At 42.8% G+C, this 27,168-nt stretch overlaps 1 pseudogene; it reads right to left on the reverse strand.

Annotated features, from left to right (window-relative positions):
* Positions 1 to 5,770: 5,770 nt before the first annotated feature.
* Positions 5,771 to 25,085, reverse strand: LOC117874753 (annotated as a pseudogene).
* Positions 25,086 to 27,168: the final 2,083 nt, after the last annotated feature.

The raw sequence follows: 27,168 nt of genomic DNA on the forward strand, positions 1-27,168 counted from the left end.
GGGGCAGTTCCCCCAAGTCCCAAGGCTGGGAGCCAGGGGAGTGGAGCGGGCTGGGGCCGGCTCACTCCACTTCCCGCCGCCCTGTGAGTGCGGGGTGGGGCCTGCCCTGCAATCACCGGGTAGCACGAAGTGGAGCGACCCGGCCCCAGCCCGCTCCCCTGGCTCGTTCTGGGGGGTGGTTCCCCCCTGTGCCCCCAAGGCTGTGGAGGAGATGGAGCAGTGGGGAAGGGGCATGGAATAGGGATGGGGGAAGCAGGGGCAGGGGGGAAGAGGCAGTGGGGAAGGAAGGGGATGGGATGGGGAGGAGATGGAGTGGTGGGGAAGAGGCATGGGATGGGGATGGGGGAAGTGGGGGCAGGGGGGAAGAGGCATTGGGGAAGGGCTAATGGCATTTTGAGCTGCATAAGTAGGGGCATTGCCAGCAGATCGAGGGACCTGATCATTCCCCTCTATTCGACATTGGTGAGGCCTCATCTGGAGTACTGTGTCCAGGTTTGGGCCTCACACTGCAAGAATGATGTGGAAAAATTGGAAAGAGTCCAGCGGAGGGCAACAAAAATGATTAGGGGGCTGGAGCACATAACTGGGGAGAAGCTGAGGGAACTGTGATTATTTAGTCTGCAGAAGAGAAGAATAAGGGGAGATTTGATAGCTGCTTTCAACGACCTGAAAGGGGGTTTCAAAGAGGATGGATCTAGACTGTTCTCAGTGGTACCAGATGACAGAACAAGGAGTAATAGTCTCATGTTGCAGTGGGGGAGGTTTAGGTTGGATATTAGGAAAAACTTTTTCACTAGGAGGGTGGTGAAGCACTGGAATGGGTTACCTAGGGAGGTGGTGGAATCTCCTTCCTTAGAGGTTTTTAAGGTCAGGCTTGACGAAGCCCTGGCTGGGATGATTTAGTTGGGGATTGGTCCTGCTTGACCTCCTGAGGTCCCTTCCAACCCTGATATTCTATGATTTTTTATGATTCTAAGGAAGGGGGTGGGATGGGGAGGAGATGGAGTGGTGGGGAAGGGGCATAGGATGGGGAAGAGAAGGAGATGGGGGAAGCAGGGGCCCAGCATGCGGATCCCCTTGGCAGCAGCTGGGATTTCCCTCTTAAGCAGGCCCGTCAAACCCTCATCCTGACAAGCCCCACCTCCCCTGCTTCTGTACCACGCCCAAGAGACACCCTCCCCACTGAGCCCCAACCACCTACACCCCCACCCAAATGAACCCCACCTCCCCTGCAACCATACACCCCCCCCGCTGAGCTCCAACCACTTTCACTTGGTCCCCCCTGCAGACTCCCATTGCTCCTGCATCTAGAACCTCCCTGTGCATCCAGATCCCTCACTGAGCTGCCTGCACCCAGACTGCCCCACACAGAACCCTCTTACCCCCTCCACAGAACCCTCTTCCCCGCCCCCCCCCCCACAGAACCCTCTTACCCCCATCTGGATACCCCCACACTAAGTCCCTCTGCACTTGGATCCTGCTGCGAGACTGAGCCTCCCTGCCCACATCTGGTGTGCCTGGCACAAAAGGGGCAGGGCCCCAGGGTGTTTCTATGGCAGGCATGGCCCTTGTGCTGTGTAAGGGTCAGGTACAGCCTCACTGCCAAGTCCCTGTCCCAGGGGGGTGGGGAAGGCTGCAGGGTATTCTCCCACCTCAGTGGCCTGTGCTCCCCACTGCCATGGTGGAGCTTCCACATTTATTTATTGTAAAAAAAAAATTGCAGAATTTTAAAATATTATGCACAGAATTTGATGCAGAATTCCCTAAGGAATATGGGGCACTGTACAGCTGCAATGATGGGACTGTGAAGGGGGTGCTGGACAGTAGGGGATCTGTGGATTGGGGAGCTGGGCACGGGGTATGGTGTGCAGGGTGCTGTTCAGTTGTGGTGGGAGGTCAGCGGGAGAGGTCTCTGGGCAGGGGGTGCTGGGCATAGAAGGTCTGGAGGCATTGCACATAGGGATCTGTGGGAGAGGTCTCTGGGCGAGGGGGCGCTGGGCATAGGGATCTGTGGGGGAAGTCTCTGAGTGAGGGGGTGCTGGGCATAAGGGCAGGGCACTGGGCCCAGGGGCAGTGTGGAAGGGGCATGCTGGCAGCACAGGGCTCAGCGGGCCAGTGTGCGTCTAGCAGTTGTGGGTTTGCACACAGTGCCCTTCTGCTGGGCTGAGTGGGGCCACTCCTGCTGCACTGCACTTCATTGCCCCCCACCGGCCCCTCGCCCCCCCATCAAATGCCCTATTTTCCCAATGAGGGCCCACAAATATGTTTGGCGCTGAGCCCACAAAAAGTTAATCTGGCCCTGGCTGTGGCCTTCTGTACTGAGCTTTCTAAATATCTGGAACTATAATGATCCCAGAGAAACACGCATTGCGCTTTGCATTCAGCAGTTCTCACCTGGGTCAAGGGAAGTTTTCAGATACTCAACAATTTTGAAAATCAGGCCATTTATTTAAGTAGCTATAATATGGATTCAGGAACCCAATTTTAGGCATCCATTTGAAAACACAAAACCTTGCTCAGTGTATTGTAGTTACACTACAGTTTGCTTATGCTTTGTATATTCTTTTACACATATCAGCAACATCTTTGGTACAAGGCCAGAATGCCTTCCTTTGGAGAGGAATTTACTTCATGAAGTAAGCCTTTTCCCTATGCAGTCTAAAATTGCATTGGCTTTTTGCATGAACCATTTTGCAATACAAAGTGAGGTGCAATTTGCTGTCCACTCTCATGTATGTCTACACTGCAAGTGAAGGTGTGATTATAGCACAGGTAGACATACTCATGGTACCTTTAATCTAGCTAGTGCTGGAAACAGTGGTGTAGATGTGGTGTCACAGGCTTCAGCACAGGTTAGCAACCAGCCTACAAACCCACTGGGAATCCTGGATAAGTGCTCTGGTTGTTAGCCCATGCCAAAGCCTGTGCCGTCACATTTACATGGTTACCATTACCAGGGCTAGCTAAATTAAAGCTAGCATGGAGGTGCCTATCTGTGCTACAACCACACCTTCACTTGCAGTGTACCCCAAAATCTCACACCAGGATCTATATCTTGGTTTGAAACGGCAGGCCACAGCAATTGTTAGTACAAGTATAGTCTGATACCTTGTGGTTTTACAAAAACAAATAGTGGATATTAATGATCTAACTATGTGATAATTGCTGGAGATCCAATTCTTTCTTACTTTGACTCATGCCCTATTATGAAGTCAGTGGTACTACGCATCTGAATAAGGCAAGTAGGATTTGTCCCCCAAGGGGTGCTGGGTTTCTGGGGTTGTGTGAAAAAGCAGTGCGACTCTGTGAAATAGTGTAAAGACAGTTTCTTAACTAAAGTTTGATTGTATTATAGCTATAGCAGTCCCAATATCAATAGTTAAAGATGACACATAAATGTGTATAGTACTTGATGCTGATTTCACACCAGTTTTATGTCGGTGTAAGGGTAGCTGTTTGAAATGCAACATAACAGGCAAGTTTGAACTAATGTTGCTATAGTGCCAATATTTCAACACCGGTCCAAAACAGACCTCACAATCTGATATAGACATATCCCAAACTGTCACCCTCAACACCAAGCATTTCTATTAGAGTCAAGGGAAAAGCATCTAGGTACTCAGCAATTTTGAATATCAGGCCTAATTTTCAGTGCCTAAATTTGGACTTAAGAACCTAACTTTAGGCTCCTATTTTCAAAAATCTTGGAAATTTTAAACTGCTGTGTTGTTATACTGCAGTTTGGGTGAGTTCTGTTCCACTTTGTAACCCTAACTTCAAGTTAACAAAGTTTGTTTGATTTTGTCTGTGAGTAATAAAAGAAAGCTTGTCTTTGAATAAAATTTAGTATATTGTTTAAAAATAAAGGAAAACTACATTTCCCTAATAGTATTAATATTTATTATTTATATTATGCTAGTGCCTGTAGGCCCCAACCAAAATCAAGTCCCTGTATTACTAGGTGCCGTATAAACAAAGGAAGAGACAGTTCAGTTCCTGCCCTGAAGAGCTTACAATGTAAATAGACAAGACAAACAAAGGATGGATGATAAAACAGAGGCTTGGCAAGAAGAAGTAACTTGCCAAAATTCACAAAGTAGGCCAGTGGCTGAGCTGGCAGTAGACACAGGTCAACTGACTCCCAGGTTAGCACCCTAGCCAATAGACCTGAAGCAGTCACTAACTTTTCATTAACAATGAGTTTCTGGCTGCAGGAATAATAGATTCATAGTCCACTATTTTAATTATTACTGCCCAGAGCTAAAGGGCACATGTCAGCTTGTTAGCTTTGCTGAACTGAACAAAATACATCAGGCTTGATTATTCACTGCATTACCCTTTGTCTAGTACAGTATATCTATAAACTACTGTAGTTATTTTATATACGTCATTAACATTTTGGTCCCAGGACGGAGTACCGTATATTTTACTGCTTATGGTGTTGACTTGCACCTTTGGCTTCTGTTCTGAAAGTCAGAGGCACTTGATAGATGGGAATTGAACCATCCAAGCAACACAGCTCACAATTACATTAGGTGTTTCTTCAGAAATCTCCCATCCAGGGCCAGTGCAACCATTTAGGCGACCTAGGCGGTCACCTAGGGCGCTAGGATTTGGGGGGTGCCATTTTCTTCGGCAGCAACTGCGGAGGGGGGTAGCTGCTGCGGGGGGGGGGGGGCACCTCAGGGGGGGGGCGCGGGGAGGGGGGGGCGCAAGGTGGAAGTTTCACCTAGGGCGCGAAACATCCTTCCACCGGCCCTGCTCCCATCCAAATTCTTACCAGGCCTGAATCTGTTTAGCTTCTGAGAAACTGGTGAGGTCACAACCCCTAGTGAAATAGCTGTAATTATTTCCTGCTCATAGAATCATTTATGGGAAAAATCCAACGAGCTCACCCAGTCCATCTCACTGCTGGTTCAGGATGCTTCCCTGCAATACATCTTCTGGTGCTTTGTTCTATCTAGATTTAAGTGTCCCCAGATGATGAGGTTTCATTGTATGTTACACAACTTAATACACTTGTCTGTCAAGATTTTTTCCCATTCAGATTAAACTCTCCCTATTTCAGAGAGACACCTATAGTCTTGTACACCCAGGTGTTAAAAGAAAGAATTCTTCTGCCTCTTTGATATATTCCTCTGCTATCTGTCAAATAGGTGTCAGCTGCTATCTTGTCCCTGCTTAGCTGCCGTTTAGCCAATCTATACATACTGGGTGAAATTCTCCACTGGATTACACCATTGAAAATCCAGAGAAATTCCATAGATTTTGGCAAAGTCAGTCCTGACTTAAACTGGTGTAACCGAGAGCAAAATCTGGCTCACTCTATAAATCTTCTTTATAAATCAGTCCCTCCACCCTGCTGATAATCTTTGTTGATCTTATTTGAACTGCACCTAGTTTGTCGATATCTTTCTAGCAACGAAGTTCTCAGAACTGAACACAATATTTCAGGCACAGTTAAGTAGAGCCACATAGAGGGGAAAATCACCTCTTTGTTTCATTAGGATTTTCCCTTTGTACTCTATACTCTGGCCATTCTAAGAATTTCTCTCTGACCCTCTATATCATCTCTTTGCATTTGTTGGTATTCTTGGCTCCAGTATTTAAACGACTGCCTAACCTTGGCATCAGGTCAGCATGCCTGGAATATTTTTCTTGTTAATAGATTTTCTGATGAATTTTAGTGTTTAGGAAAGTTGCTGAATTTACAGCTATGGAATTTACAGCCACCGCTCTGCCACCATGTCAAGGCTGATTCTCTACTCTGGCACTTTGAGTGCAGAAGGTGGGGGCCCGCAAGGATTCTAAAAATTAATACTGACCACTCCAGGCTTGTATTAAACTCCCAAGGTCACAGCTTTTCTCTGACCTTGGATGGATAGATGCTGCCACTGCCCAAGTGCAAAAAACACCTTTGAAAACACAGGAAGGTGCACTTGGGAATTCCTGGATTGGATTTTTGTGTCCCTAAGAGGTTTGTGCACATGTTGGTTAATTAGCTGGTAGCAACAGCTGATTTCCTTTATTTTCTTTCTCAGCTCTTCCCCAGAAGTGGGTGAGGGGTGAAAGAGCTTGAGGCTACCCCACAGGAAGGAATTCCCAAGTGCACCTTCCTGGGTTTTCAAAGGGTTTTTTTGCACTTAGGTGATTTTTCCAGTGTACAAAAACAAGTGAACAAATCATACTAAGGGAAACAGATGCATTAGATTTTGCTCTTTAGGCCTTGCAATACAACCCATATTTCATCTTTTCTCCCAGTTTAGTTCCTGCTAAACACTCTTCAAATTTTCTGTCCATTTCTTTATTCTGAGCTTCAGAGAAATAGTTCTTCCAGTCACCAATAATTCCTGCAACATTAAAAAATATATAAATATTTGTTAGAGAGAAAGGATCATCACTCCTTGGTTGAAGTTGTAACTAGCTTTCTATTGCGAGGCTGATTTTTGCACATCACAACCTTCATTCCCCCCATCAATATCCCTAAGAATTGATCCTTTCTTCTTGTGCCTCTACATTTGAGATTTGTGACGACAGGAGAATTTTTCAGCAATGTATGAGGTGAAGTGTAGAAGCCATTTCTAAGATGTAGGATTTTTTAAAAATACAGGTAGAGTTCTTGGTATATCTTCTTGTTTTGGTCATACCATATCTGGCCCCAGAAACATCCTTTTTGTTATATTCAAGAGTCATTACACTCATTTACACCAGGTGTGATTTGGCCCCAAGTCAGTAGCTTTTTTTCTTGATAAGATGGTCTTCAAACTGCAAACTAAGCATGTGTCTTGTTAGTTGTGGTGCTTATTCTTAAATAAATGTAGGGGAAGACATCAGATTCTCCATGCACCCTCCACCATTAGCAGCTCTGTTCTTGTGTGCCAACCTCAGCCTGTGGCAGCCAGAGATCCTAACTCAGGGCCTGATAATGCCCCCATGATTCATAACCCACAGAGGGGAACCACCACACACGAATCTGATGTATTCTCTGTGGAAGGTGGGGTGAACCGTCTTCATATCATCTTCCCCTTTCTCTGGAGCCCATGTGATCCACACATCTGGAGAGGTGGGCCAGTGGTGAGGCTGAGGGAGAGACAGACGTGGTCTCCCCCGCAATGGACAGGATGCAGTGAAATCCCAGTGAAAGATGATAGAGCCCCAGACTAATGTGAGCTACAGGTAACCCCACTGTATCTCGGAGTACCTTCTTGAGCTAACCAGTGGTAGTGCCAGAGTCACTGCAACAATTGTATTGGGCGATTTCAACTTCTGGACTGATTGTGGTGCTTCTACATTAGCTCAAGATTCCACAGCCACCTACGACAGCCATAGCACTAGCCCAGCAACAGTCTGGCTCAACACCTATAGTTGGATGCACTCTGGATTTTGTCTTTGGCCTGGGATTGGAGGTGGCTGTTACATGCTCATCACAGTGGGGATTATCAGTGCTACTCTAGTGGCATCAGAGAGGCCTTTCCCTGGCCATCCGCCCAGCAATAAAAGGTTCCTGGATACTAGCCTGTGACGTTATTGACATAAACTGGGACCGTATAGATCATTGTTGCAACCAAGGTCCTGTAGTGGCACCCAAATCTTGTGTAAAGGGGGTCAAATTGGGTGTCTAGGACAAGGTTATGGTTTACTGGTTATGATTATGCTGTCTATATGTGTGTATCAGTTTTGAAGTTAAAGTTATGAATATTGGCTCTATACTGTCTGTATGGCAAACTTATGCTATGCTTCTGGGTGACAGCCCAGACAAGCTGAGATTAGCTCTGCCTAGCCTGCTTGATGGCCCATTAAGGACCATCAGCTATACAATGGACCCATTGAGAGAAGGCAGGTACGCCTTGTAACTCAGCAAAGTATGCAGGGACTGGCCCATGTGACTCCAGACTCCATTTTGCTGTAATTTTCCACAGTAAGGACAAAGAGGTGTTCTTACACCTGGAAAAGACTATATAAGGCTGATGCCTCATCTCCATCTTGTCTTCAATCCTGCTTCTTACCTCTGGAGGAACTTTGCTACAAACTGAAGCTCTGAACAAAGGACTGAATGACCCATCCCAGCTGGGGATGTATTCCAGAGACTTGATTTGAACCTGCAGGTTATTCCATCGCTGCTGCAAGCCTGAACCAAGAACTTTGCCATTACTGTATGTAATTGATTCCATTTAACCAATTCTAACTCTCATCTCTAGCTTTTTCCTTTTATGAATAAACCTTTAGATTTTAGATTCTAAAGGATTGGCAGCAGCGTGATTTGTGGGTAAGATCTGACTTGTATATTGACCTGGGTCTGGGGCTTGGTCCTTTGGATCAGGAGAACTTTTTTCTTTTACTGGGGTATTGGTTTTCATAACCATTTGTCCCCACAACGTGGGGCACTGGTGGTAATACTGGGAAACTGGAGTGTCTAAGGAGATTGCTTGTGAGACTTGCGGTTAGCCAGTGGGATGAGACCGAAGTCCTCCTAGTCTGGCTGGTTTGGTTTGCCTTAGAGGTGGAAAAACCCCAGCCTTGGGATGTAACTGCCCTGTTTTAGCAATTTGTCCTGAGTTGGCACTCTCAGTTGGGTTCCGCCAGAACCGCATTGTCACATAGCCCAGCAAGACAGATGTCCTGAGCCACTAACCCTTGCAGAGGACTGTTCCTTCACATCACACCAGCAAGCTAGAGTTGCCAAGCCTGTGATGTTACAGATGCCCAGACTTTTACAACAGCCCTAAAAGATAGGGTTGCTGGAGGCAAGACCTTAACAGAACCTGCGCCTTCACTTCACCCAGCCAGCTACAGGTGTTGTGCTAGTGACTTCACTGCCAGAGACTGGTGATCATTTATAGGGAGTTTTCAGAAATGTACCTTTACGGAAGAGAATTTTCCCAAATGTTCCATGAGTTTTGGAGGATTTCTCTTTCATAGCTTTGAAACGGCTCTTCTCTGCAACAGTCTGAATCTCTTCCTCACTCAGGGAATACCCAAAGAAGTCAGCTATTTTTTTCAGTCCTAACATCAGATTCTGAAAAAAAGGAAGATAAGAATGAATATTATTGAAACAACATTCCATTTGGATCACACCTGTGGAGTGATTATAACAGTATCTCTAAAGGGTTCGTACTTTCACAGAGCAGAATTACTGTGAAAAATCTGCAACTACTTCATTTTGCATCACTGAGGAACTCTAAGAGGTGTAACTTCCAGGCAGGTTCTGTATAGCGGGCCTTATCCTGAATTCCTCACTCATGGAAGTAGGATACTTTGTCTAAATGAAGACTGGGCTCTGTACTTTTTATATGTAGCTGTGCATACAAGTGAATAATAATAATACCTAGCACTTTTGAGCACATGATTGAGTCCAGAGAGTTTGTATCTGTTAATATTCTTAGACTTCAGGTGTGCTGAAGCAAAGGGCATTGCTAAAAAATGTGTAAATAAGGATATGTCTGAATATAGAATTCTGTGCCCTTCACACACCAAGTGACGGTGCATTTTGACAGATACAACAGTGAGCAGAAAGAGCTGTTCTAAGGAGATTTGACAATAGTGGATCTAAAAATAATAAGAGGAAAACAAAGAGAATCAAATAAGGCAGCCCCTCAGAACAGCCCAGGAAACAAAATTTCCATCCCACACAAAAAAAATTGAATTTGCAGAACTTTTCATCCAGAATCAGGATGAAAGGCCAAAAATTGAAATTTTGCAATATTTTGTTTCAGAAATGCTGAAATGTTTTTATAGTGCAGTGGGTCTCAACCTTTCCAGACTACTGTACCCCTTTCAGGAGTCTGATTTGTTTTGTGTACCTCCAATTAACACCACACTTAAAAACTACTTGCTTACAAAATCAGACATAAAAATACAAAAGGGTCACAGCACTCTGTTACGAAAAATTGCTTGCTTTCTCATTTTATCATATAATTATAAAATAAATCAATTGGAATAGAAATATTGTACTTATATTTCAGTGTATAGTATATAGAGCAGTATAAACAAGTCATTGTATGAAATTTTAGTTTGTACTGACTTTGCTAGTGCTTTTTATGTCGCCTGTTGTGAAACTAGGCAAATATCTAGGTGAATTGATGTACCCCTTGAAAGATTTCTGTGTACCCCCAGGGGTACACATACCACTGGTTGAGAACCACTGCTATAGTGGAAATGTTGTGGTGTTTCCAAAATGAAATATGATCACTGGGATACCCAGCAGATCACCTATTAGACAGGCGGCCTGGTGAGCTGGCCAGCCAAGGAGCCCAGTAGCCCAGGGAGCTAGGGAATCAGCTGCTCAGGGAGCCTAGTAGCCCACCCGTCTGCATCCCTGAGAGACAGCCACCCAGACTTCTGGTATCTGAGGGAGCTGGGGAGCCTGTAAGCCCAGCTCTGCAACTGCTCACCAGATGGGCTGCCAAGGAGCCTGGCTGCTGAGGAACAAGGAGCCTGAAAGCTCAGGACAACCCCAGTTCCACCACTGAGGCTGCATGAAGCATGGGAGCAGAGAGGTGGGCAGGCGGGTGAGCTAGCAGGAAAGCAGGCAGGCAGGATGGCTAGTTGGATGGCCTGCCTGGTTTCCATTGAAAGTATTGAAGCAATCTACATGTTCCCATGGAACACGTAGAGTCCATCGAATCAGCATTTTCTGTTGGAAAGCTGACAACCTCTTAGAGAGACCGAGAAAGAGAGATTGCATTAGGATTTTTCTAAATAGATTTAGTGTGGGGCCAAGGTACCACACTGCAGGCACTGAAAAAAATTAGATCACCCCGTTTTTATTTTATTTTTTAAAATAATCTCCCATACACCTTTTCCAATTTGTAGCAAGCTTTCCAGGAAAAAAATCTACCCTGCCCTATATCACAGCTGTAAAATTTCAGGTGAATTTGTTTCAGGTTAGCAAGGTTGGGTGTCGGGATCACAGACTTCAAACTGAACACAGTTTTTCCACTTAACCTATTATACAAGTGTTTAGCGTTTCCCCATGGTCACTCTCCATATGCTTTGTGATAACTGGGCATAATAGGAAGGCATGCTAAAGACAGCCTTGATTTACAAATGGAAATTATTGTTAGATGGCTTTGTGGATTTTGTCAGTGCTTTACACACTTCATAATTTAGGTTTTAATGCAATATGTAGAATACAATCCCATGCAGCTCACTCATGTATGAGATTTGGAGAAGTCCACATTTTAGTCCACATTGGTTGCATATGGCCGTATCTTATTGTCCTCCATTTTGGCAGAATTTCCCACTAAAGACAATTATAGTTTTGACTGAGTGAGGACTGAAAAAGTTGGCCAGTTTTATAGTGAAGATGTTTGGTTTGAATTTCAGAAATGCACTGCACCCACGTGCCCCAGCAAAACCAGTGGGAACTGTAGATAGAATCATAGAAGAATCATAGAATATTAGGGTTGGAAGAGATCTCAGGAGGTCGTATTGTCTAACCCCCTGCTCAAAGCAGGACCAACACCAAACTAAATCATCCCAGCCGGGGCTTTGTCAAGCCGGGCCTTAAAAACCTCTAAGGATGGAGATTCCACCACCTCTGGAGGGAACCCATTCCAGTGCTTCACCACCCTCCTAGTGAAATAGTGTTTCCTAATATCCAACCTAGACCTCCCCACTGCAACTTGAAACTATTGCTCCTTGTTCTGTTCTCCGCCACCACTGAGAACAGCCGAGCTCCATCCTCTTTGGAACTTGTCCTTGTTGAACCTCATCAGATTTCCTTTGGCCCAATACTCCAATTTGTCTAGATCACTCTGGACCCTATCCCTACCCTCCAGCTTATCTACCTCTCCCCCCAGCTTAGTGTCATCCATGAACTTGCTGAGGGTGCAATCTATCCTATCATCCAGATCATTGATAAAGATGTTGAAGAAAACCTGCCCCAGGATCAACCCCTGGGGCACTCCGCTTGATACCGGCTGCCAACTAGACATCGAGCTGTTGATCACTACCCGTTGAGCCTGAAATCTAGCCAGCTTTCTATCCACCTTATAGTCCATTCATCCAATCCATACTTTTTTAACTTGCTGGCAAGAATACTGTGGGAGACCATATGAAAAGCTTTGCTAAAGTCAAGATATATCACGTCCACTGCTTTTCCCATATCCACAGAGCCAGTTTTCTCATCATAAAAGGCAGTCAGGTTGGTTAGGCATGACTTGCCCTTGGTGAATCCATGTTGACTGTTCCTGATCACCTTCCTCTCCTCCAAGTGCTTTAAAATGGTTTCCTTGAGGACCTGCTCCATGATTTTTCCAGGATCTGAGGTGAGGTCTGTAGTTCCCCGAGTTCTCCTTCTTCCCTTTTTTAACGATGGGCACTATATTTGCCTTTTTCCAATCGTCCAGGACCTCCCCCAATCACCATGAGTTTTCAAAGATAATGGCCAATGGCTCTTCAATTACATCAGCCAATTCCCTCAGCACCCTCGGATGCATTAGATCTGGACCCATGGACTTGTGCATGTCCAGCTTTTCTAAATAGTCCTTAACCTGTTCTTTCACCACTGAGGGCTGCTCACCTCCTCCCCATACTGTGTTGCCCAGGACAGCAGTGTGGGAGCTGACCTTGTCTGTGAAGATCAAGGCAAAAAAAAGCATTGAGTACTTCAGCTTTTTCCACATCATCTGTCACTAGGTTCCCTCCCCCATTCATTAAGGCCCCACACTTTCTTTGACCTTTTTCTTGTTGCTAACATACCTGTAGAAACCCTTCTTGTTAGATGCTCAGTATTTTTTAATATTAGGCCACTGGCTCATGTTAACAGTATATATTAAAAAAAAAATCTTAGGGCTAAATGAAGGCCTGGTGTAAGTGGGTGCAAATCCATTGAAAGATAACGGCGTTACACCTGCTTACAGCAAGACTGACATTGGCTCTTGGTAATGATTTCCCCATGAAGTGGGTACTATTACATGTAGGCCATATTCATTCCAAAGTCTCTTTGTTCCTAGATTCAAGTTTCTTTGGCACCTTGATGGTCACAGAGGGTGAAATTCCACCCTGCTCGGAGGTCTTGAACCCGGACTATATGACATTTGTATCCCATTTATTTCATCATAGGGTTTAAGTAGAGATGGTTAAAAAATGTCCACTGAAACGTGAAGTTTTTTTTATAGAATGTGACTTTTTGATTAAATTTTCATTAAAATTTTGTTTTTGTCAGTTTCTGTTAAAAAAAAAAAATTCTCCCAGTTTTTGGGGGGTTCATTTTTCAAGAAAAACTAAAATATATATATATATATAGTCTCACAGAAACAAAACAAAAATAATGATTTCCATTGAAAATTTTCACAGGGGTGTGTATGTGTTAAAACAATTAGTTCCTTTCCAGCTCTGTATTTAAGTGAGACTGAAGTGGAATATAGGCCTTGCATGGGCTTAACATTAACGTTAACATTAACATTAGCTATGCACTATTTCGGTATGAAGTAAAGATTCCTTTAAACAGCATTAACCTCACCCAGTGTTTTCCCCAGAAATTGAAATTGGGGGGGTGTTCGAATTTACAGGGGGTGGGTCAGAGCTGATGAGGGGTGAGACTGTCAGGGTGAAGGTGGGCTGTATGGCACCAGAGTAAAAACCTGAAAAATGTTTTATGACCATTTTATTAGATTTAAGTCATGTTTTAAAATCATCACACAAATTAAAGTTGGCTACTCAAGCCTTCTATGAAGCACTACATCTACATCCTTCTTGGTTTCTTGTTATAATTTTGCACAACTCTGTTAATGAACTTCTTAAATGCAATGCGTTCATCTTTGGTGGCTTCTTGTATGTCCGGTACTTCCATTCCTTCAATTGATATGCTCATTAGTTCATTCACATGACCAGGCAGAAGGCGACTTCTTTCAGAACACAAATTCTATTCAATGAGGAAAAAGAACACTCAACTGTAGCTGTTGTGACTGGGAGTAGCAAGAGATGAATTCCTACTTCTTTCATCCCAGGAAACATAGCATAAAGATCGGGTCGAGCTACTAGTGATGATAAAAAAAAAAGTTGAAGTCAAATCTTCATTCATTCGTTGTATAATATTCCACTCTGTGTTCAAATTCTCTATTTTGTCCTGAGCACATGGAAGCTCCATTGCTGGTAGTGCCTCACTCCATTCAACTGTCTGTGTTTTATAGGCCAGGGTTCTGTAAAAGCTACATAGAGGTTGAGTAGAATCTAGAAGTCACTGTTGTAGATTTTTAAGAATCAAATCTGTGTACTTCTTCAGTTGTCTTAACAAACACTTCTTGTCCTCTTCACTTAAGGATTCAATATAAATGCCTTCATTAGTCAACTTCTGGACTGAAGTCTTTGCTTCTTCCAGTACTTTTTCAATGGATAGCTCTCTGATTGATCCAAATGTAGCTTCTATTGCTGGACAAAGATTTACTAGTGTTGTAGCAGATGCCTGGATGGCATTGTTTAATGACCCAAATGGTTTCAACAGTTGACTTACAAGAGAGAGAATGGCAATAGTCTTCTCTGAACGTAGTAGCAAAAGTAATCCACCAGCCTCACTACTTAGATCCATCCCATCTTGGTAGATACTTTCCAAAGCCAGTAATAATGGCTGGAGTAATTTTAAGACAATAGCCAAGGATCGCTCATGAGAAAGCCAGAGAGTTTTCCCAGATTGGACTAATTTGAACTTCAGTCCCAGTATATCTTCTATATTTTCCAAGATATTCAGTCTTTTTGGACCCTTGCTGAAAAAAATATAATGAAGATATTAAATTTATAGCTTTTTTAATGTCTTTTGAAGAGTCTGCAGCTCATACTAGCACTAGCTGGAGTAGATGGCCTCTGCAGTGTGTATAGGAGAGATTAGGTTTACACTTTTCTCTGACCAAAGCTTATACTCCACCATGTCTTCCAGAGAAGTTTGCAGCTCCATCAAATGCACAAACAGCCATCTGTTTTGGGTTCAATTGACAAGCATTTAACTCTTCTAAGATGTGCGTTGTCACAGATGCAGCCGATGTGTCTTCTATAACTTGAACATCTAGAAATGCATCTACTGGCCTACCACTGACATCAAGATAACGTACACAATGACTTAATACTTGATGACCATTTGCATCAGTGCATTCATCAGCCATGTATGCAAATTTTTTGAATGTGGTGAGAGAGTTCTTCACATTTTCAACTGTTGAGTCTTTCACTGTTGCACCACATGCTTCTAGCCAGTCAGTTGAGTTTCTTGCAGAAAGATAGTGAGCATTTGCTGGTCTTGTTCGGAACCAGTGTTCAACTTCAGGATGAACAAGTAACAATGCACTTCACATTGGCCTCCAGTTTGTAGTGTGTGGTATCTCTTGCTTAAATAGAAAGTAGGATGCCACAGCCATGTTTGTTCGCATGAACTGTGTTGTGTCTCCAGCATTCTTAACAGCCTCATTAACACTCACCGGAGTTGTCCTTGGTCAGTGGAGACTCAGAGTTCAGAGGTGCTTTCACATGAGTTCACCTCCCAGGTGGGGGGCAAGAAGGCACCTTGCTCGTTCCTCCAGCTGCTCACTGTTTGCTCTGGCCACTGTTCACTCCATTGCTCAATTGCCAATGGCCCTGCGCCGTCACCTTCTGCTGCCACCTGCCATGGTGGATTTCAACAGCTTCCACCCCACCATCAACCTCAGCCTGGACCAATCTACACGGGAGGTCCACTTCCTAGACACCACCGTACAAATAAGCGATGGCCACATTAACACCACCCTATACCGAAAACCCACCAACCGCTACGCCTACCTTCATGCCTCCAGCTTCCACCACACGATCCATCGTCTACAGCCAAGCACTGAGGTACAATCGCATCTGCTCCAACCCCTCAGACAGAGACCAACACCTACAAGATTTTCACCAAGCATTCTCAAAACTATGATACCCACACAAGGAAATAAAGAAACAAATCCACAGAGCCAGACGTGTACCCAGAAGCCTCCTGCTACAAGACAGGCCCAAAAGAGAAACCAACAGAACTCCACTGGCCATCACCTACAGTCCTCAGCTTAAACCTCTCCAACGCATCATCAGTGATCTACAACCCATCCTGGACAATGATCCCTCACTTTCACAGACCTTGGGAGGCAGGCCAGTCCTCGCCCACAGACAGCCTGCCAACCTTAAGCATATTCTCACCAGCAACCACGCACCGCACCATAACAACTCTAACTCAGGAACCAACCCATGCGACAAACCTCGATGCCAACTCTGCCCACATATCTACACCAACAACACCATCACAGGACCTAACCAGATCAGCTATAACATCACCGGCTCATTCACCTGCACGTCCACCAATGTTATATATGCCATCATATGTCAGCAATGCCCCTCTGCTATGTACATTGGCCAAACTGGACAGTCACTACTCAAGAAGATAAATGGACACAAGTCAGATATCAGGAATGGCGATATACAAAAACCTGTAGGAGAACACTTCAACCTCTCTGGCCACACAATAGCAGATGTAAAGGTAGCCATCTTACAGCAAAAAAAACTTCAGGACCAGTCTCCAAAGAGAAACTGCTGAGCTCCAGTTCATTTGCAAATTTGACACCATCAGATCAGGATTAAACAAAGACTGTGAATGGCTATCCAACTACAGAAGCAGTTTCTCCTCCCTTGGTGTTCACACCTCAACTGCTAGGAGAGCACCTCACCCTCCCTGATTGAACTAACCTCATTATCTCCATACTGATTTATACCTGCCTCTGGAGATTTCCATTACTTGCATCTGAAGAAGTGAGGTTCTTACCCACGAAAGCTTATGCTCCCAATACTTCTGTTAGTCTTAAAGGTGCCACAGGACCCTCTGTTGCTTTTTACAGATTCAAACTAACACGGCTACCCCCTGATACTCAATCAACACAGGCTAAGTACAGTTCTACTGCCCTTTACTCATACAATAAAAATAACATTTCGTTACCCCTGCCCCCTCGCATTCAAGTGATTTGTAACCCAACCAAAATCTATCACTTGGGCAACACAGCTCTGTTTGCTGGATACCTAGGTAGATTAGGTGTGAATGTAAATACAATCTGGTCCTGAAGCGTTTCCCCCCAGCTCATCACTAGCTGTCAGGGAAAGCTCATTTAGACTTACAAATCATAGTTTAAAATGATTAGGTTGGCCAACAGCACCGACATGAATGCATTGACATTGTCATAAAAAACAACAGCTGTATAAGGAAGCTAGTCTATGTTTATACTTTTCAAATCTATTATACTTTTTCAGATACACGTATTTTATCATACACTTTATATGCTTTTAAAGTGTGTATTAATGTTTCAATTTCAATTCAAATTTCCAAACAATCACTAAATTGGCAACACTGCATATAACTAGTTCACAAAACTGGGGGGTGGGTGTTGGGGAATTTCGGGGGGGGGGGTCAGGAAAATCCACCTCTTTCAGCTCTTCATAGGTTATCGCCATAACATTTTCATCATCCATATGCTTGTTCCATTCAACTAAATAATCAAAATAGGAGCCCCGGGACACTGGAGGAAAAAAACCAGAAAAATAGAATCAGTCAATAATAATGAGGTAAAGATTAATTGCGACAGGGGACATGGACTGCTTTTATAGGCTTAGGCTGACTTCTTGGTATCAGACAGTGTTTTGAGGTGAGGACTACAGTAATGCATTTTGCCACTGCTCTTCTGAACAGGAGCCATAAGTGTTCCTTCCATCTGATGGCTAGTACTGGCCACTAATGGAGGAGCACATATCTGCTAGGTGGAAAAGACTAAACACCCTTTTAACTACCTTAGGGACATAGCGTAGATTTTAGAAGCTGGAAAGCTAGCCAGCTGAACATTCCAGTGCACATCCTGTCTGACTGCTGGCTGGGTTGAAAAGGAGGCTCTCCTTTGCACTGATCCCAACTACAACTGAGTGAGTGATGGATTTTTTTGGTTCAGACAGTGAACTAAAAAATTCAAAAAAGAATATTGTTTGATTTGAACCAATAACAATGTTTAAATTTTTTTGTTGAATCAAAAAAGTAGAAAAAAATTAGTTTAGAAGCAACCAAAATGTTTCACTTGACTCCAAACAAATTTTATTTTGAATTATTCACTTTGATTCAGACGTTTTAGGTGCTTTTCACCCTTTTTTGTGGTAATTTAAAAGTGAAGTGCCATTTTGAATAGAAAAGTTGAACAAAATATTTCAAACTGAAAAAGTCAAAATGAAACGATTCAGAATGATTGAAACAAAATGTTTCCTCTGTTTAGGACTTTTGTTTCTAAAATTAGAAAATTTCTAAAATTACAAAATTTAAATTCTAAAATTTAGTTTCAAACAAAATTATTTATCAAATTCAACCTGAAATCGGCAAACATTTTTGGCCCCGCAAAAACAATTGGTTGAAAACATTTCGCTCATCTCTATTCCCAAGAATTTTAGCCTTCGATCCAGTAAATGAATTCAGCTTATGCATCGATTAGCAGAAAGAAAAGTTATAGGGTGAAGTTGTTTTGAGTGGGAATATTGGGTTTGGATTTCTAGGCCAGCATGCTTATGTCTATTTTAATAAGTATTAGCATAGTTGGTAATATAATTCATATTTAGTTTCCTAAATATGTGTTTCAGATTATATAAGATTCAGGGTAATGGTGGTCAGGCCATAAAAGTTTACATGACTTATTCAAGATCACAGAGGGAGTCAGTGTCAGTGAATAAATTCTCTCTTGATTTCAGGGGTCACAGTCTGATTTCAATTACATCATTTATAAATCTAGAATAACTTTAAGACCAAGAAGCTTTTCTTGAATTATAACAATACAACTGAGATCAGAATCTGCCCTACGTCTTCCTGAATCCCAGTGCCCAGTTTTGCCAATGCACTAATTAATCAGAGTAGCTAAAAAAAAAAAACCAGAAAAACAGAGTGTACTTTTTCCATGCATAAAAGCTGCAAAATACTCATCCCATGAGCCGAAGGAGGGAAGTGTAGGCATATTGTTGTGAAAATGGAAGTAAGATACAGCAGTGTCTTTTGGACTTCAAACTAGCAGCAGTATCTAAAAAACATAAGTAAATGAATTATTTGTTTAAAGGTTGAAAGTTAATACAAAAAAGTTTGTACTTTTCCTAGCACAATGAGCACTATGGTAATACAAATAATTAACAATAATTAGGTAAGAAAAAGTTTATATCTGTTTAACAATCACAGCATCAGTAGAATCAGTTTAATTTTGCCTTATTTGAAAAATAAGGAATGGCAAAGCTCATTAGCAGGATATTTCTGCTGAAATGATAGCAGAGAAACAGTAAACATTTAAATTGTCAGCATTAGGTTTCAGTATTCATGCTGAATGGGGCCAGTTTACTTCCAACCTAAAGCTATTCTTTCAGCTGTTTGCCGTCCCAGTACATAACACTGTATCAGTTCACATGCAGAAATCTTATCTTCACGACCATAAAACCTAGATGGAATCATAGAAAACACAAGGCCCTGCATATAACATAGAGGAAATCCAAACGGGTCTGAAAATGCCATTACAGTAGGTATTTTCTATGATACTGTAAATGAGGACTCACCTTGGCCTTGCTTTTGAAAATAGATTTCGGCAGGACTTGAGGAGGGAGATGTGTTGTTATGATTCTTCTGACAGGTAATTCCTTCATCCTCTTTAAATAAAATTGGAAAGAAACATAGAATTAAATAGCCTCTTTAATAGAATTTTATCATTTTAAGAACTGTTTTTAAAAAAGTAGACTTAGCAGGAAATAATATTTCTTTCCTGCCAATCCAGAGGGTGACTATTTCACTACCATTAACATACGGCAGAATCTAAGACTAATTAGCATTAATTTTTCCAAGGCCTTCTTGAATCTCTCATTTCTTTCAAACATTAACTACCATGCTCACAATTATTAATATTCCTTTAATTCCCTCTAATGAATGTGGCCCCATGTATGTTGCTCCTCCAGAGGAAATACTGTGCAAGACCCTGTTCTAACAGTATTTCCAGCCTGACTAGAAATAGGGGGCCTGTTCTTTTGAGATGTCCAGCTGAGTTTAGGCAGAACCAGTGATACACTCATTATCTAATGGCTGACAATAAGCACTTCTCCAGGACCTCTTAGACATTCAGATAAACAGAACTAGCAAACCAGTCTGCAATAGCATGACTCCCAGTAAGGGTGCATCTAGTGGCTTTGTGCCCTAGCAGATGGATAAAGCAGTACTGGTATTCAGGAGACCTGAGTGTTTGTGTGCAAGTCATTTCTCCACTCTGTGCCTCAGTTTTACCTTCTGTAAAAGGGGGATAATGATACTTACCTCCTTTTTAGCTTTGCAAGCTACTGGTTAAAAGTGCTATATAAAAGCATGGTATTATTATGCCTGTCTAATCAGTATCTTTCTATAGTTCCAAAAAGACAGGTCACCGTGTCACAAAAATCAGCATCATAGCTAGGGCCCTACCAAATTTATGGTCCATTTTGATCAATTTCACGGTCATACAATTTTAAAAATCATAAATTTCATGATTTCATCTATTTAAATCTGAAATTTCCCTATGTTCTAATTGTAGGGGGTGGTGACCCAAAAAGGAGTTGTGGGGGGGTTGCAAGGTTATTGTAGGGTGGGTTGCTATAATGGTACCCTTACTTCTGCACTGCTGCTGGTGGCAGCACTGCCTTCAGAGCAGGGCAGCTGGAGAGCGGTGGCTGCTGGCTGGGATCCCAGCTCTGAAGGCAGAGCTGCCTCTAGCCACAGCGCAGAAGTAAGGATGGCATGGTATGATATTGCCACCCTTATTTCTACGTTGCTGCTAGTGGGATGCTGCCTTCAGAGCTGGGTGCCCGGCCAACAGCCACCACTGTCTTGCCACCCAGCTCTGAAGGCAGCGCAGAAGTAAGCGCGACCCCCCTAAAATAACCTTGGAAACACACACACACACCACCGCAACTCCCTTTTGGGTCAGGACCCCCAATTTGAGAAACGTTGGTCTCCACCGTGAAATCTGTATAATATGGGGTAAAAGCACACAAAAGACCAGATTTAATGGGGGGAGACCAGATTTCACGGTCCAAGACAGGTTTTTCATGGCCGTGAATTTGGTAGGGCCCACGCACAGCTCTGTCTAATTGTCCTTAGAGATGGGAAATCCAGTTCAGACAGAGTAAAAACAACCTAAATCTTGAATCAAAACAATTTTTTTTTCAGTTTGATAAAGTGAAATGCAAGGGGCGGCTAAAGCATAGTACTGGTAGTCTGAAGACCTGGGTTCTTCCCTTTCTGGCTCCATCACAGACTTCCCATGCTACCACTTTCCGATAAAGGAGAGACAATGTGGCAGTGGGAGGAGGAGCATTACTTGAAGACTAGTGAGCTGATGTTGGGAGTGTTTTGGATGGATGAGAGAAGGAAAGGTGGAGAAGGATGGAATATGGGAAATGGGAAAGTCGAAGGGGGAAAGAAGTGGATTTTTCAAAACAATTCAGATTAATCTGAATGAGCATCTAATGGACCTGGAGACAGGAGGATGTCCCTGCTACTGGAGCAGAGCCTTCTAGGTCAGGGTTTGAGATCCATTGACAGGACAGGGTGAAGATGTTTGCATTGCTTGTGTTATGAGAGCTTTTTGGCCAAACAGAGGGCCCTATAAGATGAAGTAATCGATACGACACCTTTCTCAGGCAATAAAATCAGTTACTTGCAGAAATGATAAAATAAAAGCACACACAAATTCTGTCTACAGGGAGTGTACGTGGCATATCAATCAGCTGTTCAGCAGCTGCAGATTTTGTGAGCTTTGTACTGGTGTTAGAGGTTGTTCATCTAGGATTAATCATTTATCTCTTGAATTTTTGCTCCTGTTGATCTCTATATTTGACAGTGAATGAAACTTCTCCTTATGACATGGGAAGTAATATTTGTCCAGTAATTGTTATTCAGTCATGCTCCGACTATCCCTTTTTATTTACTCATTGACCTGCACATGTATCCCTAATGTTTGGGCGTTTTTGCCCATTGACACCTCAGAAAATCCACAGAACGAGAGAAAGTATAGATCCAAATATCTCTGCTGCAGTTCTAGCTTCCCACCAGATTTATGGACTGGTCATGCTGCCAGCCAGGGGCGGCTCCAGGCACCAGCGCAGTAAACAGGTGCTTGGGGCGGCCAATGGAAAGGGGCAGCATGTCCGGCTCTTCGGCAGCAATTCCGCAGCGAGTTCCTTGATCCCTCTCAGAGGTAAGGCCCTGCTGCCAAATTGCCACCGAAGAATGAAGTGGCAGCAGTAGAGCTGCCGCCCATTGTGGCTTTTTTCGATCGTGGCTTCTTCTTTTTTTTCCACCGCTTGGGGCGGCAAAAACGCTGGAGCCAGCCCTGCTGCCAGCAGTAGATACGCGGAAGCAGGAAGGGGTTCAGGGGCAGGTCCACCCAGATAGTTGATATGGTCCCTCAGTTTCACCATATGTGTCCCCAAAAGGATCAGTGTTCCCTTCACACCCCTCCCCGCCCTCACTCTTGGACAGATTACTACTGCTGTCTTCTGTGGGAGAGCTGTGCATGGGCCTAGGGTTAGCACCCTGCTGTGTTTACCCCCTCAGTCTGCTCTCAGTTTTGGCCCTAACACCATTCAGTGTTATCTAATGTCCTTTTCCTGCAATAGATGAATGCAATACCAAATCTTGATCTTGCCTCTCTGTGAGTGTGGAGCCCTTCAACAGCTCTATGGCCCATCTAGATCTGCGGAACAGTGAAGAGATTGAAAGGGGAAGACCCTCAAGGGCAGCAGCCATAGAACTATTCCCTACTACCTTTTTCTCCAAAGGCAGAGTCTGAGTGCTTTCCCATTGCCTCCCCCAGTAACTCTGAAATAAGGGGAGGGATCTCTCCAGCTGAGTGAAATCCTGGGAAACCGTGATGCAGAAAATCAACCCTGGAACTGACTGAGAATTTAAAAAGGAGCTGTTAGCAACCAGAATGGGAGACTCCTAGGTCAAAGACTACTAGGCCATTTTCCTATCATGTAAAATTAAATGGAGAGGGGGTAACAGAAACTCCCCTAAACTCCTAGTCCCATTCACAATTGCTTGTTTTGGAGTGGAGGGTCTCAAATCCCTCCTCTCCACATAGTCAGCTCTATGGGGACAGTAGTAGGGCAAAAGAGAGGGAGAGCGACAGATCAGGATTTAAGGAAACCCAGTGGTGTGGAGGTCATTTTCATGAATTCTCCACCCCTTGTCTGAACTTACATGGTTTATAGTCATAGACTGGCTAAGCAAATGCACTGCACCCTGATTGTGCTGACCTGATCACACCTTGGGGGAAGTAAAAGTTCTCCATAGTCTGTAAAATTCAGTCATTACATTTTATCAATTCTTAAATATATCAAACAGTTCATATTAACATTTCTAATATCATCCTGTGCTGACCTTAAATTTCTCTGGATCCCCAAATTCTAGACGTAGAAATACCGATAATTCATTTGTAACATTAATTCTCTCATTAATTTCCTCCTCTGTATATTTTGCATCTGTAATTTCCAAGTCATGTAGGACTTGATCAACCCAGTTAGTACCTGAAACAAAAGAGAAACTGGTTTAAAGACTATGGAAGTGAAAATTGTCACAACAAGTGTTGAATGTATTTAGTTGCAAATACCTGTGTGTATGGTATCAATTACTGTGCAAGAAAAAAACATTAACATTCATGGATAGTAGCTAACTAAACTGAAATCTTACTTTGATACAGGAATATTTTCCTGTTGTATATGACACAAGCTATGAGTGAACAGAAGTGTCATATAATTGGGCCAAGTAATCTGTCAACAAACAGGAACAGTCCTGTTTGTGAAGCTCATAGTTCTTTATGACAAACCATTAGGTTATAATTCACTAAATTAAAAACCATGTTCTCTGGGTGAATTCAAGTCACAGATAAATGCAGGCACCACCATTGTCACTGACTAGGCTCCTACTTGCCAATCCAGGGTAAGCCATTAGTACTAGCTTGACCAAAAGCCAAATATACAATAATGGTTTCTAAAAAGAAGAAATCAATTTGGGGGAAATGGACAGAAACACTTGTGATCACAGTTATGTGAAATCTGGATACCCTCATATCTGTGAGTCACATTGTGCTTTTTCTCACATCTCAGTTGTGTAAATTTGGAATCATTCCACTGGCTTCAATTGAGTGTTTGCAGATTTACAGCAGTGCAACTGACAGCAGAATTTGATCCAATTTTTCCATGTGAGACTTGCTGAATTAATAAGTGAAGGAATTGTTTTTCGAACCACCAGCCCTTCAAAGTCAGTCAAGCTGTCTTCTTCTCAGCTCATTCATCATCACAATGCAAAATATTAGTAAAGGTTTGTCGTCTGCATTAAATCAGATCTACAATGAGACACAAGAATATTTTCTCTAAACTGATAAACACTGAACATATATAGTTACTTAAAATGTAAATATTCAAAGGCAGAAGAAAGAAATTGACAGTTATTAATGGCTGAAATTATTATTCTCACCTCATTCATCTGAACAATCCCTAATACAATATCTTTATGATGGACCGCATTTACTATAAACTGCAGCCATGTATAATCATTGCATTAAATACTGCCTAATCATTCATAACTACTGTATAACATTTCACATTTAGTTTTTGTAACAAGCTAGCAATAGTCACCACTTTTAGGGTATGCTGCTAGGATCACATCGTCACTCCTGGCTTCAAAAGAATCAAGAACTTGCAACGTTTCCGGGTTGCAAAAAGTAGCAGGGCACAAAATTCTCTTATAGGAAAATAGCAGGTCTTCAGGGGCTACCTTTTCACTATCAGCCAATATCTTATCCAGATATTCAGCTACAGTCTTCCTGCTCTTGTCCATGTTTGTGAAACTCTCTATTCAGAGAGACTGAAACACAGGCTGACTTTTAGCGAAATAATTGTGGTAGTGATGTCTGGTGTAATTTAATGGTGAATGACACTCACTCGGGCATGAAGGTAAAAGTTACTGATTAATTTGGAGTGTTTGAGATTGAAAGGGGCTGTGGCCTTGTGTACTGAGCTTTCTAGATATCTGGAACTATAAGCATCCCAGAGAAACACACACTGCACTTTGCATTCAGCAGTTCCCACCTGAGTTAAGGGAAGTCTTCAGATACTCAACAATTTTGAAAATCAGGCCATTTATTTAAGTAGCTATAATATGGATTGAGGATACCATTTGAAAACACAAATCCTTGCTCAGTATATTATAGTTACGCTACAGTTTTCTTATGCTTCATATAATCTTTTACACATATCAGCTATCTGTGCTACAACCACACCTTGACTTGCAGTGTACCCCAAAATCTCACGCCAGGATCTATATTTTGGTTTGAAACGGCAGGCCACAGCAATTTAGTACAAGTATAGTCTGACACCTAGTGGTTTTACAAAAAGAACTAGTGGATAGAATTAGTGATATAACTAAGGCCTGGTCTACACTGTGGGGGGGGGAGGGTCGATCTAAGATACGCAAATTCAGCTACGAGAATAGCGTAGCTGAAGTCGACATATCTTAGATCAACATAGAATCACTTACTTCGCGTCCTTACAGCGCGGGATCGATGGCCGCTGCTCCCCCGTCGACTCCGCTTCCGCCTCTTGCCATGGTGGAGTTCCGGAGTCAACGGCAGAGCGATCAGGGATCCATTTATCCGTGTCTACACTAGATGCAATAAATCGATCCCCGATAGATAGATCACTACCCGCTGATCCGGCAGGTAGTGTAGACGTACCCTAAGTGATAATTTCTGGAGATCCAATTCTTACTTACCTTGAATCATGCCCTGAAGTCAGTGGTACTACTCATCTGAATAAGGCAAGTAGGATTTGTCCCCCAAGGGGTGCTGGGTTTCTGGGGTTGTGTGAAAAAACAGTGAGAATCTGTGAAATAGTGTAAAGACAGTTTCTTAACTAAAGTTTGATTGTATTATAGCTATAGCAGTCGCAATATCAATAGTTACAGATGACACATAAATGCATATAGTGCTTGATGCTGATTTCACACCACTTTTATGCCAGAGTAAGGGTAGCTGTTTGAAATGCAACATAACAGGCAAGTTTGAACTAATTTAGCTATAGTGCCAATATTTCAACACTGGCCAAAAACACACTTCACAATTTGATATAGCCATATCCCAAACTGTCCCCCTCAACACCAAGCATTTCTCATTAGAGTCAAGGGAAGAGTATCTAGGTACTCAGAATTTCGAATATCAGGCCTAATTTCCAATGCCTAAATTTGGACTTAAGAACCTAACTTTAGGCTCCTATTTTCAAAAATCTTGGAAATTTTAAACTGCTGTGTTGTTATACTGCAGTTTGACTGAGTTCTGTTCCACTTTGCAACCCTAACTTCAATTTAACAAAGTTTGTTTGTTTTTGTCTGTGAATAATAAAAGAAAGCTTGTCTTTGAATAAAGTGTTTTACATTATTTAAAAATAAAGGAAGAACTACATTTTCTAAATAGTATTAATATTTATTATTTATATTATACTAGTGCCGGAAGGCCCCAACCAAAATCAAGTCCCTGTATTGCTAGGTGCTGTATAAACAAAGGAAGAGACAGTTCAGTTCCTGCCCTGAAGAGCTTAAAATGTAAATAGACAAGACAAACAAAGGATGGATGATAAAACAGAGGCTTGGAGAGAAGAAGTAATTTGCCAAAATTCACGAAGTAGGCCAGTGGCTGAGCTGGCAGTAGACACGGGTCAACTGACTCCCAGGTTAGCACCCTAGCCAATAGACCTGAAGCAATAGCTAGCTTTTCGTTAACGATGAGTTTCTGGCTGCAGGAATAATAGAGGAATAGAGTTCATAGTCCAGTATTTTAAAAAATGACTGCCCAGAGCTAAAGGGCACATGTTAGCTTTGCTGAACTGAACAAAATACATCAGGCTTGATTATTCACTGCCTTGCCCTTTGTCTAGTATATCTATAAACTACTGTTGTTATTTTATAATATTTCAGGCACAGGCAAGTAGAGCCACATAGAGGGGAAATATCACCTCTTTGTTTCATTAGGATTTTCCCTTTGCACCCTAAATTTGTACTGACCATTTCACAGCAGCCATATAGTATTACAAACTGAAATGTAGTTTGCTGTCCACTTTCATCCCTTTCAGCATTGCTGCTTCCTATATACTCCCACTGAT

The sequence above is a fragment of the Trachemys scripta genome, chromosome 3 (genome assembly GCF_013100865.1).
Source record: "Trachemys scripta elegans isolate TJP31775 chromosome 3, CAS_Tse_1.0, whole genome shotgun sequence".
In the NCBI taxonomy this organism is placed as follows: Eukaryota; Metazoa; Chordata; order Testudines; family Emydidae; genus Trachemys; species Trachemys scripta.